This window comes from Herpailurus yagouaroundi, unplaced genomic scaffold, assembly GCF_014898765.1.
Source record: "Herpailurus yagouaroundi ecotype Mexico unplaced genomic scaffold, PumYag 77, whole genome shotgun sequence".
Lineage (NCBI taxonomy): Eukaryota > Metazoa > Chordata > Mammalia > Carnivora > Felidae > Herpailurus > Herpailurus yagouaroundi.
The window spans coordinates 6848635-6861341 of NW_024412388.1; the positions used below are offsets into that span (position 1 = coordinate 6848635).

Genomic DNA, 12707 nt, shown 5'->3' on the forward strand with positions numbered 1-12707 from the left:
CCGCCGCTGCCCCGCTAGCCCGCTCCGCGCCGCGGGCCTGCCCTCAGGCCCCCGCGGGCTCGGCGCCGCCGCCGGGAGGCTCGAGTAGCTCCGGGACCCGCCCGCCGCGTCCCCTGGGCAACCGTCTCCCGGGAGCTCGGGCCCCGCCCCCGGCACCCACACCCGGTACGGAGCCCACCTGTGCGGGCGTCTGCGGGGTCCCAGTGCCCCCCTGCACACCCAGCCCCGCCCAGCGCCGGGCTTTGTCCGCCTGGGGCGATCGGGGTCCAGGGGCTTGGGGGCTGGGGGAGGCGCGCGCGTCCCGGGGCGGACCGGACCCCGCTGGGGAGGCCGAGGCAGGGGGCCGCGCTCGCGTTGTGATTCTCTGGTGCGGGCTGGTTCACGCTCTCCTGCTCTCCCGATCTCCACGCATCCCTTTTGTGCCTCCGGGGCGGGGGCGGGGATGCGGGGTATCCCGCTGCCGTCCTTGATGGGTTGAGCGGGGGCCCTGAGCCGGGCTCCGGACGCGGACGCGCCTGTTCTGGGCGAGCTGTTTACTTGTCAGGGGCCCAGCAGTGGCCGTGCGCATCTTCCCCTCCCCCTGTCCCCGATTCGGGACGGAGCATCCTGCGCCGTGTCGGTTCCTGGCGTTGCCTCGCAAGCTTTGCCCTTGAACCCAGAGGGCTGGAGGGCGGCGGACCCAGATCCCGAGGTCCTGGGCAGCGTTGAGGGCCAGAGCAGAAGACGCACCTTCCTCCGGGAAGAGCCTCCTCCTTGGCCGCCCTCTTGTGAATTCTGCCCCAGCTCCCTGTTTCCTGACCTGAATTCCTGAGGACTAATTCCTTCTTGCCTCCCCTAACTCTTCCTTCTCGCGGCTCCGTCATGCTTTCTGCTTTGCCTTTGCTCGTTTTGAAAGTGCTTTCTCTATATATAATCATGTTTCATTTCCCTGTGACGGAGCTGCTGAGTTTTTGTCCTCCTGTTAACTCCATTGGTCAGCAATGGAAGTTATTTCTTCCTTGGCTCTTGGCGCTGACTTCTCATTTCTCTTGGGAAGCCCTTGCCACCTTCCCCTGGATGCTGAGCGGAGAGACCATTCAAGTCCGCGTTCCAAGCAGGGTCCACGGGGTATCCTTCCAGGAATTAGGCTCTCAGCAGTGAGAATGCCAGCTTGGTCCTGGGAAATACATTCCTGGAACAGACACCTTTTCCAGCGGCTTCCCAGCACTGGGCTTTTTGCCTGTGGAGAAGCAAGTGGTTTCAGTTTCCTGCTCCTTAAGAGTCGTCCCTAGCCGTGCCCGGTGGGCTGCAGGCAGGAGTCGCCCGGCCCGTGGAGGTAGCTGTGCCCTGGGTTGGAGGAAGGGGCGTGTCCGACTCTTAAAATCCAGCCGGCTCGCTTCCGGAGCTCAGGTGGCTTCCAGTCTTTGGGGTTAGATTATTCCCAGGAGTGGCCCACGGAGGGAGGAGAGGGGAAGAAATACCGCAGATGCGGTGACTGGGCCGCCGTCTTCCCTGCACGCTCGCTCTCTTCATCTCCAGGAAGCAGGGATGAGTCTTCCTGTATGATGCAATGTAGGACTTTATTGGGACCTCAAGTTCAGGAGTCTGCTTTTTGCAGCCATTGAGTGGAACTTGAACCCAGGCTCGGCTCAGATCACTTACTTTGCTTTCAAAACCAAACAAAAGCAACAAATAACTCGAAAAACCGATCTGAGTCATCTGTGTGTGTGTATATATATTCCTGCCTCAGGCACTGGAGGTGCTCCTGTGGTTTGCTTCAGCAGCACCCAAAGGAAGGAGCTGGGGGAGGGGGGCGTCGGCACAGGTGGTTCTCAAGGCTCATCGAGCAGGATGTGATTGGTTTGCAAAACGGAAGCCTAGGTGACACAGCTGAAGTCCTGTAAGGGAATGCAGAGGCTTGTGAGACTTCCTCTTTCAAAAATTTCATTCATTCATTCTTTCTCTCTCTCTCTCTCTCTCTCTCTCTCCTTTTTCTCCCCCCCCCCCCCACCCCAGACAGATAAAGGAGCTGAGAGTCAGGTGGGGGCGGAATGGTGCTCAATGATTCCAAAGCATCTTTGATCTGCCAGACCGAGGGGCCTTTGCTGCTGGCCATTCTTGGACCATTCCAGAGAGGTAGGTTGGGTGATGAAGCCAAGTGTGTGGGCAAAAAGGAGATGCGATTTTGCAGAGAGCTTAGGAAGGTGAACAGAATCCTCCCTCCCTGACTATCCAGTCAAAAGGAGAACCTCTCGGTAGGACTAGAACGCCGAAAGGAACAGAACAACCCAGATGTGTGCTAGGAACCAACACGAGGAATCGGACTAGACCTCGGCCAGCTCCCCAAGAGAGGGATGTTGCTGCCTGCATAAGGAAGCGGGGGAGGGGGGCGGCTGTGCTCCGAGCCCATTATTAAGCTGCAGCATTTGGGATTTGACTTGCTTCAGTCGTGGTAGAGTTGGGCTGGCCTGTCCGGGGAGAGAAAAATGAAAACACTCTTCCAAAGGAAGCGTGTGGAATTGTGAGAACTCAGCATTGCTTCTCAAGGCGTCTTTAAGGTAGGGGCACTTCTGTTGCTCCGGAGAGTTGACAGTCACTCTGTCAGTAAGACAGTAGTCCTTGGAGCCTCTCGGATGTTTGCTGGGATATGAATGCAATCCTTTCATCGTGCAAATGAAGATACTGAGGCCAGAGATGGACACTGGCTGAGTATTAGCTGAACACACACCCCCTGCTTTGGGACCTGGGGCTAGCTGGGTATGGTTAGCTCCCCGATCGGTAGTCACAGTCCCTTCTGCAAGCCCTGGGAGTGCATATGTACTCCCTGTCTGCAGAGCACACTCCTCTTTACCTGGTGCTTGCACAGCTACTGTCGTTTCTGATGGGAAGGTGCACAGGGTTACAGCATATGGTGTCATCCTTGGAAGATTCCCCCTGGCCCCACGCCAACCTCATTTTCTCTCTATCTTCATCAGTACTCTCCAGGCTTCTTTGTTTAGTGTGGAGATCTTTAAAAAGATCAGAATACTGGGTCAGCTGGGAGGCTCAGTCGGCGAAGCGTCGTCGGACCTCGGCTCAGGTCATGATCTCGCAGTTCGTGGGTTCGAGCCCCGCGTCAGGCTCTGTGCTGACGGCTCGGTGTCTCCCCGTCTCTCAACCCATCCCCCGTTGGCACGCTTTCTCTCTTTCTCAAAAATAAATAAACCTTAAAAAAAAGATCAAAATATAAGCAGAATTTTGACCTATAAAGTAGATAAAAACAGAGCGCCCTGTGGTACAAGTAGAGACTGGCCTAGGATGTCCACTCAGCCCCCTATCCCCCTTCTGCCACCCTCTGAAGGTCTTGGGGTTGCCTCTGTGGAACTCGCTGGAACGTGGTCAAAACCCACAGACTGTGTAAACCTCCATTGGGGGATCCTCTTCTACACACCTGTTTACACCCCTGTTTTCAATAGCTTGATTCTTGTTTCAGAAGATGCCTTTTAATAATTGTTAACGCTCACGCTTTTTTATTAATTGAAAAATACCTGTTATCTGTTGAAAGTTTGCAAAAAAAAAAAAAAAAATTAGCATAACTCTTTTATAACCCTGCCCTCCCCATCCCCCGGAGAACCATTGTCTCCTGGATGGAGTATCCTCCCGCAAACCCCCCAGAAAGCCTTCTATGTGCCTCTCTTTGGACACTTGATTTTTATGTATTGTTAAATATTATTGTGAACTTCCACGAAAACGTAGCTGACTGCGTGCGTATGTTTATCCTGGCTCTGTTTCAAAAGCCCACTAAAATGAGATTAAAGGAATAAAAAAGGAATAAATCCTTAAGGAAACAGAGCAGGAGATAGGATTGAGGAGGCGGGTGTGAGTAAACACTTTCAGAGACAGAAAGCAGGCCAGTGAAAGAGGTGGAAGGCTTGGAATGTTGAATGTCCTGGGCTGTGGGGGGAGGAAGGCCCGTGGGTCCAAGGACCCACCAAAGGCCCAAGAGTGGGGCTACAGTGTTCCCGATGATGGGGTGCAGGGTGGGCTGGAAGAAGGAAGATTGACTGAAGGTGTCACCGCAACAGACCCCTCCCTCGGCCCACATGGCCAGGTGGCTCCCTCCTCCGCCCCAGCAGGAGATGCTCATTTTCCCCCAGGTCTGCTGAACTAGGGCAGCTCAGGCCTAGCCTGGGGTGGAAGGAGGCTGTGTGGAGAGCAGTTGGGGGCGGGGGGGGGGGGGGGGGGGGGGGGACAGGAGGAAGCACTGTACTGAGAACAGGAAAATTCGGTGAAAGTCTGTGTACTCAACAGTGAGACCGTCTCCTGGCGGGCTCCCAGAACATGTCAGCCTAGTTTCTACTCTTCTGCAGTCAGGGCCTTGAAGAACTTCTCTCCGAAGAAACTGACCTCACAAGACAAAAGGACCTTCAAATACTGACTCCGGGGGAAAGCTAGCTTGCTATTTTGTCATTTCACAGCAACGCCTGCCAGGCGGCTGGCCTTACCCGTGCACAAATAGCTTTTGGTGCCTCTCTCTTAAATTTGAATGGGCAGCTCTGGATTATCCCACATAGAATAAAGCCTCTAGCATGAAAGACAGAGACCGAAACAAACAGAAAAAAGGGAGTCAGAAGTCATTAAACATGGTTGTTTAAAAATAGGAATGCTCCGGGGCGCCTGGGTGGCTCAGTCGGTTGAGCATCTGACTTCAGCTCGGGTCATGATCTCACAGTCCGTGAGTTCGAGCCCCACGTCGGGCTCCGTGCTGACAGCTCGGAGCCTGGAGCCTGCTGCAGATTCTGGGTCTCCCTCTCTCTCTCTGCCCCTCCCCTGCTCTCTCTCTGTTTCTCTCTCTCAAAAATAAATAAACATTCAAATAAAATGTTAAAAAACTATGAGAGTAGAGGCAAAATTTTCAATAGAATAGAGTTGGAGATTGAAAGATAGAGTTCTAGAAAGTAGAACAAAAAGACTTGAGAGATGGGAAACAGGGAAGAAAATGAAAGAAAACCGGAGAATCCATTCAGAATGCCCAATATCCAACTCATAGGAGGTCAAGACAATGAAGGGAGAAAAATGAAGACAAGGAAGTTATCAAACTACAGGAAAAAATTCTAGAACTGAAGAAGCTTCTACATGAAGAGTCTCTGAGTAGTATTCAACAATGAATAATAAAAGACATACAAATAAAAGCAAAGTACGTACTACTGGACATCATCATGAACTTTCGAAGCTCCAGAGATAGAAATTACCAGAAGCCAACAAAAAGAGGCCACAGATAACAGAATGACACTGGACCTTGCAAAATCAACACCAGAAGCTACAAGACCATGGGGCAACTCTTTCAAATTTCTAGGGAAGTTAATTCCCTAGCAAGAATTATGTAATTGTCATTCAAGCAAAATAATGGAATAAGGGCATTTTTTAAGATGAGAATTTTCCATAAAAAAGCTCTCTGCATGCACACGCACTTTTGTATCCCTATGCAAGGAGACTACTGGAGATTATGCTCTACGAAAATAGAGTAAACTGAAAAAAAGAGGAACAAGTGATACAATGTGTGATTATCTCTTGTTCTCATTTGGCTCAGCTTCCAAATGGCTCTCTGTGTTTCAGCTTTGAGTTTTGTGAGTACAGAGAAAAATACCTAACACCTATCACACCATGGGAACTGAAAAGGACTCATTTCCAAGCTTTCCCTGTAGCCAGCACCTGCGACCTAGACTTCACTGATAACCTGCACCTATGCGGTATTTTGAGAGAGGCGAGGGATGAATCATGAGCTGTATCCGTGGTTATGCTGGTGGCAGCAATGATGGGCTGCGAGGTCAAATTCTTGGCACAGAAGTGGCAGAGGTCCAAACTGGCATTCAGTACTCGGTAAATAGGCAATAGAGGCAGTTTTGCCATCAGACATGCATCATGGAATCCAGTGTACTAAGTTTTCTTTCTTTCTTTTTTTTTTTTTTGCTCGACCTTTTGGTTTTCCTGGAGTTGGTAAGCACCTCATGTTTTTATTTACTATGTTTTCCATGTACTAGTCACCAGTTGTTCCTCAAACTCTCCAACAGAACTATGAAAATTCCTCGTAATGAAGCAAATAAGTCAGGTAATCTGTCAGCTCCTTTCCTGCTTAATCAGTGGGAGTTAGCCTCTTTACTTGCAACCAAGAACTTTGACTGGTGGAGAGACTGGTGAAGAGAGTTCCCTAATAATGGTGAAGCAAAGTTCCAATGCTACCGCCGTGCAGCTCATCTAGAGAGCAGGCAGGCCAGTTTGGAGCAGGATGGCTGAGGACCGTAGGGGGACTGTCTCCAAGAAGAAAAAAAATGAAGATGATGGATTATCTGACATATTTACCACATTATGGAGTTTTATAGTTCTGTTGGAAAGTTTAGGGAAGAATTACGAATTTGGGTTTTTATAATGTTTATTTATTTTGAGAGAGAGTGTGTGCATGTGTGACTGGGGGAGAGGCAAAGAGAGAGAGAGAGAGAGAGAGAGAGAGAATCCCAAGCAGGCTGTGCACTGTCAGCACAGAGCCTGACTCAGGGCTCAATGCCATGAATGACAAGTTCATGACCTGACCCCAAACCAAGAGTTGGACACTTAACTGACTGAGCCACCCAGGCGCCCCTAGTTTTGTTTCGTTTTAAGAGAGAGAGAGAGAGAGAGAGAGAGAGAGAGAGAGACCTGGGGAGTGAGGCAGAGGGGGGTGGGGAGAGAGACAGAGAAAGAGAGAGAATCCTAAGCAGGCTCCAAGCTCAGCGTGGAGCCCGACGACGTGAGGCTGGATCCCATGACCCTGGGATTGTGACCGGAGCCAACGGGAGTCAGACGTTCAACCGACTGAGCCACCCTTTGGTTTAGTTTTGAACAGTGTTTATGTGGTCATAATAATGTAAGCACTGACGTTGATTAACAAAAAATTATCACACAGCTATGTTCAGAACATGGAGGAGAGGGGCGCCTGGGTGGCACAGTCGGTTAAGCGTCCGACTTCAGCCAGGTCACGACTCGCGGTCTGTGAGTTCGAGCCCTGCGTCAGGCGCTGGGCTGATGGCTCAGAGCCTGGAGCCTGTTTCTGATTCTGTGTCTCCCTCTCTCTCAGCCCCTCCCCCATTCATGCTCTGTCTCTCTCTGTCCCCAAAATAAATAAACGTTGAAAAAAAAAATTTTAAAAAGAACATGGAGGAGAGGACATGTGCGTGTGTGCAGGAAAGCACAAACTCATCTTCTAAGGAAGAAGTTAGAAGTTGAAAAGCCCATCGCTTCTCAGCCTTTTGGCTAAGATCAAGTGTAAAAGTTGAAAACGCATATAAATCTATTAATTGGAAACACAGAGATAAATACTCAAAGAAGCAACCACAATCAGGGGTGATAGGTTTGGATGCTCAGGGCTGGGGGCTATTCCTTTTTTGCTGCAAACATTTTAGTTTTTGTTTTGTTTTTTTATTTTTTTAATGTTTATTTATTTTAGAGAGAGAGAGAGAGAGAGAGAGAGCATGAGCGAGGGAAGGGCAGAAAGAGAGAGAGAGAGAGAGGGAAACAGAACCTGAAGCAGGCTCCAGGCTCTGAGCTGTCAGCACAGAGCGCGAAGCGGGGCTCGAACCCACAAACCGCAAGATCATGACCAGAGCCAAAGTCAGACGCTTAATCGACCGAGCCACCCAGGCGCCCCACAAACGTTTTAGTTTTAATTAATTTTTAAAATCATGCTTGTATACCTTTCAGAGATAACGAGCTTCTGGAATAATTATTATGATGTTCAAACCCACTCATATTATAGCTGTTTTCATTTTCGGCATGCTTTCTGAAATGTTTTGTCCACAAATAGGTGTTGCCATGGTAAATGGATGCGCATTTTTTGTTTCAGTGCACGTGGGGGATATTTGCAGTGCTGTGTAGCATACACAGGTGTCATCTTAGTGACTTTATTTTCTCCTAGTAAGTTAATTATGATAGTTTCCCTATTAGTTTTGGTTTTCCACTTTCACAAACAGTCCCACAAATGAATGTCTTTGTATATATCGCCTTGTTTGGCTCTTGACTTACTTCCTTAGGACGGTTCCCGAATTTCCCAAATTGCCAGATTTGAGACCATGGGTCTTTCATTTGATTTTGGCGTGTAGTGGCAGGGGGTTCCACTTGGGTGCAGGCCCGTGGCCTTGATGGGTGGGCCGTGAGCTGAACGTGATAAGAGATGGTTGGAATAGAATTGTTTTTGTAGGATAGTTGGTTCATTTTTCTGATGACAGCAGAAGAAGTCAGGAGTCTGTCTCTTGCTTGTCTGTAAATTTTTTAAGTTAATTTATTTATTTTGTGTGCGAGAGAGAGCAAGAGCTGGGGAAGGACAGAGAGAGACGGAGAGAGAGAATCCCAAGCAGGCTCCGAGCTGTCAGTGCAGAGCCCTGTACAGAGCTCGAACTCACGAGCCATGAGATCACGACCTGAGCTGAAATCAAGAGTTGGACACTTAACCACCCGAGCACCCCCTCTACTTTTTTTTTAATTTTTTTTTTAATTTTTTAAAATTTACATCCAAATTAGTTAGCATATAGTGCAACAGTGATTTCAGGAGTAGATTCCTTAGTGCCCCTGACCCATTTAGCCCATCCCCCTTCCCACAACCCCTCCAGTAACCCTCTGTTTGTTCTCTATATTTATGAGTTTCTTATGCTTTGTCCCCCTCCCTGTTTTTATATTATTTTTGTTTCCCTTCTCTTATGTTCATCCTTTTTGTCTCCTAAAGTCTTCATATGAGTGAAGTCATATGATATTTGTCTTTCTCTGACTGACTCATTTCACTTAGCATAATACCTTCCAGTTCCATCCACGTAGTTGCAAATGGCAGGATTTCATTCTTTTTGATTGCCGAGTAATACTCTGTTGTGTATATATACCAGGTCTTCTTTTTTTAATTTTTTTTTAACATTTATTTATTTTTGAGACTGAGAGAGACAGAGCATGAACGGGGGAAGGTCAGAGAGAGAGGGAGACACAGAATCTGAAACAGGCTCCAGGCTCTGAGCCATCAGCCCAGAGCCCGACGCGGGGCTCAAACTCAAGACTGCGAGATCATGACCTGAGTTGAAGTCAGACACTTAACTGAGCCACCCAAGTGCCCCGATATACCAGGTCTTCTTTATCCATTCATCCATCGATGGACATTTGGGCTCTTTCCAACCTTTGGCTATTGTTGATAGTGCTGCTATAAACATGGGGGTGCATGTGTTCCTTCGAAACAGCACCCCCGTATCCCTTGGATAAATGCCTCGTAGTGCAATTGCTGGGTCATAGGGTGGTTCTAGTTTTAGTTTTTTGAGGAACCTCCATACTGTTTTCCAGAGTGGCTGCACCAGCTTGCATTCCCATCACCCCTCTCTTTTTTTTAATAGAACAGAATTTCCAGAGGACTTTGCCTCTCATTCTTCAATGTCGGTTTGGTCTTCCTCCTTTGGGATTTTTTTTTTTTTCAGTTTTAAGTATCCAAATTAAAAGTAACCGTTCTAATTTTTTAAAGTTTATTTATTTTGGTAGAAAGAGAGCATATGCGGGAGGGGCAGAGAGAGAGAGAGGATGCCAAGCAGGCTCCGCACTGTCAGCACACAGCCCAACGTGGGGCTTGGACTCACGAACTGCGAGATCATGAGCCAAAGTCAAGAGTCGGATGCTCAACCAACTGAGCCACTTAGGTGCCCCAAGAGTTACTGTTCTATTAAATCATATGGCTTCAAGGGAGACACATTTAAAATGGGAGAGAGTAAAAAGAAGAAGAAGAAAACAAAGAAGGAACTGAGGGAGGCAGAAGCGGATAGACAAGGAGGCAAGTTCCTGTCCTCGGCTCATCTGCCAAGCAGACGTGGGGAAGCCTTTTGCACGATTTCACGTAACTTATCACATCCATCTCGGCCTTCACCCCTCCCATCCGTTTTCTTCTGTGACAGGGACTCACGGTATCAGACAACCCTCCAGACAAGCCCTTCCTTCCTAGTCTTGGGCATGGTTCTGGGGATGTCTGACTTGGCTGGCCTCCGGCTTCTGGAGACTTCCCTCCCATCCCTTCTTTGGATACATGTTCCTCCTCCAACTGACCACCACTGGACAGTGGCTTCGCAGTAGAGGGCAGAGGACAGCAGAGGCACCGCCCGCGTGGCAAAGGCCTCCCGTTTGCCGTGGCTGACGTCCCTTTCCTGGGGTGTGGAGACCCCTTCTGCCCTCAAGACCGTGGTGGCCTCTGGGGGTGGAGGATGCCTGCTGGTCTGGGGCCTCCCAGGGAGACGCATTGAAGTGGTTTTCCCGAAAGATTCTGTATGTTGGGAGATCTGCACATCTGTCCTAAAACTGCACCTGTTGGGGGACGCCGGGCCGCTCAGCTTTCCTTCTGGTCTATAGCTTCCGTTCTTTCTCAAGAAGATTCTTAAGGACAGGAAATTTCAAGGCTGGGTTTCTGGGATGCCTGTTCCTCGGTTGTTAAGGGCAGAGGATCGGGGTGTTTTGTGGCAGGTAGGGCCCAGGCTTTCCCTCGCGAGTCTAGCCCCGCCAGCTCTTGCCTGGGGCCCTGGCCTAATTGCTTTCGCACCTCCATTCTTGGCTCCCTCCCCTCCATTTTCCTCACAGCAGCCAAAGCAATTTTTGTAAAGCATCACGTCAGGCCGTATCAGTCTCCTGCCTGAAACCCGCTGGTGGCTTCCCACTGCGGCGACAAGAAAACCTGGCTCCTCACGGTGGCCACAAGGCGCTGCAGGCCTCCCTGCCTCTCCAGTCATCTCCCCTCCTGGTCCTGGCCTCCAGTTGCCTGGCCTCCTGCCTCAGGGCCTTTGCACTTCCTGTTCCAGCTGCCTCAACCCTACGTCCTGGATCTCTGCCTGATCTCTCTCATCCTGTGGGCCTCAATTCTGACATGATCTCATTCGAGCACCCTTCCCTGACCCGCCATCCAGAGGAGACCCCCCCCCACAAGCCCCTTTTATTACCTTCCACCTCTTCTCTGAAATCATCTTGTTATTCATTTTTCTTTTTATTTCCTCATTCATTTTTGTTTTCTCCTGTTAAACTAAAAACTCTGTAAGATCAGGGACGGTGCCGGTCCCGTTCATTCCCTGATGGGCACAGTCCCTGATGCTCAAAGACATATTTGCTGAATGAATGAATGAACAGGACCCGCAGCCTGCACGCCCCTGGGCCGAAAAGGTCCCCCCACGTTCTTCTTCCCGAGGGTCCCCAGGAAGATGTGGTTATTGAATCATCTCTGGGCTTTCCCTGGCTGCCAGAGCAGCGGGTGGATTCTAGAAAGCTCTTTTAAGACAAACACCCAGGAGCTCCACTGGGAAGCAGGGCCTCTGGGTAAAGCCCCTTTGGAGTTTGCCTCTGAAGTGTCCTCTCTCCACATAAGTTAGGCAGCAGGAGAAACAGCCATTCCCTTCTCCACAGGAGAGAGTGTGGGAACCAGAACACTTATTAGAAGGACTATTTAGAGGCTGAAAAGTACCTGAAAATAAGCCCGGGTCAGGAGGCACAACCAGACTCTGCTCTGTTCAGCTTGATGCAGAAGGCCAGCCCCTGTGGCTCCCTGTCCCTTGTCAGGGTGACTGCTGGTCTCCTTACCTCCCAGCCGGGGTTGATGGTAGGCATCGGACAATGTGTGTAACCACCTTCTAGACGTTTCTGAGACGCCTCTTGAGCTCTTTGGCTTGTAACCTTCCTAGAGTTAAATGTTTTGTCCCAGAGTTAAAAGAAAGGAGCACCTCTCTCTCCGGACAGAATCCTACCAATGACCCCGGGGGACCCGTAGACACTCACTCTAGCGCAGCATGCGAAGGAAAGGAAGGTACTCGGCGGCGGGTCTTGGCCCAGGCGGCCTCAGGGAGGAGGGCGATTATTTCTCGGATAAAGCAGGATACAACTTCCCTTCTCCCTGCGGCTGGTCCCCTGCCCAGAGCCTGCTGAGAGTGACTCATGTGTTCCCTGGGGAAGCAGCTCCCGGGGGCATGTGACACGGGCACCAAAAAGCCTGGCTTTACGTTGACCAGGGCTGGGCAGCGCCACCTGCTCTGAGCGGCGGGCACATTTGCCACGACTGCCGGAAAGACGGAAAGACGCGGAGCCCTGCCACACCCGGGAGGCACAGGGCGGCTCACAGCCGTAACTAACATGCAATTTCAAACGTGCAACTCCAAAGGAAAGGAGCGGGAGTCCGGGGCTCAGCACGAGCCACCGGCCAGCAGGTCTGCCGGCCCAGGATGGGGGGCTAGGAGGTGGGCCACCACCCCGTTCCCAGTCTGGAGGAAGCACCATGACCCTGGCACACTGCCTCCCCTGCTCGCCCTCCTCTCTTGGAAATAAGTGGGGGCCCTCGTAGCACGCCCTGCTGCGGGCTGGGAAGGACGGTGGCGCTTTTATGCAACCTTGGGGGAAACTCCCTTGGTGTCCGCTCAGGACGCAGAAGGTCAGACCCCTCAGACCTTTGCAGCGGGAGAGACGGCTTCAACCTTGGGCCGCGGAGGGTGCGTCTAGCTGGGCACGTCTCAGAACTGCCGGTGGGGGGGCTGGTGCGCTGCCGTGGCTGAGACCCTCCGCCTTCCACAGCGTTCTGGGCACTGTGCTGGCCGGAAGCGGGAAGGTGAAAGGGACTGAGCGCCCTGTTGGACGTTTTTCTTTGATCTTTTATTAGCGCGTCAGATGTGCACCGAGAAGTCGGCCACAAGAGTCTGGCTGACTGATTACTCACGGCTCATCTTTGGTGGAAG

General features: G+C 50.8%; 1 protein-coding gene and 1 long non-coding RNA gene across 3 annotated transcripts in view; one reads left to right on the forward strand and one right to left on the reverse strand.

The window, feature by feature from the left end:
- LOC121020593 (uncharacterized) overlaps positions 1 to 2071 on the reverse strand; it is a 3616-nt gene extending 1545 nt beyond the window's left edge. The window contains exons 1-2 of the long non-coding RNA XR_005786215.1: positions 1991 to 2071; positions 218 to 240 (exon numbers count right to left, since the gene is read on the reverse strand). This is a non-coding gene — a long non-coding RNA (uncharacterized LOC121020593). The remainder of the gene's footprint in view (positions 1 to 217; positions 241 to 1990) is intronic.
- The window catches only part of PIK3CD (phosphatidylinositol-4,5-bisphosphate 3-kinase catalytic subunit delta), a 31468-nt gene continuing 20763 nt past the window's right edge, over positions 2003 to 12707 (forward strand). For both annotated transcript variants that reach the window (XM_040460669.1, XM_040460674.1), the window contains exon 1: positions 2003 to 2115. The gene's annotated coding sequence lies outside the window, so the exon portion shown is untranslated. The remainder of the gene's footprint in view (positions 2116 to 12707) is intronic.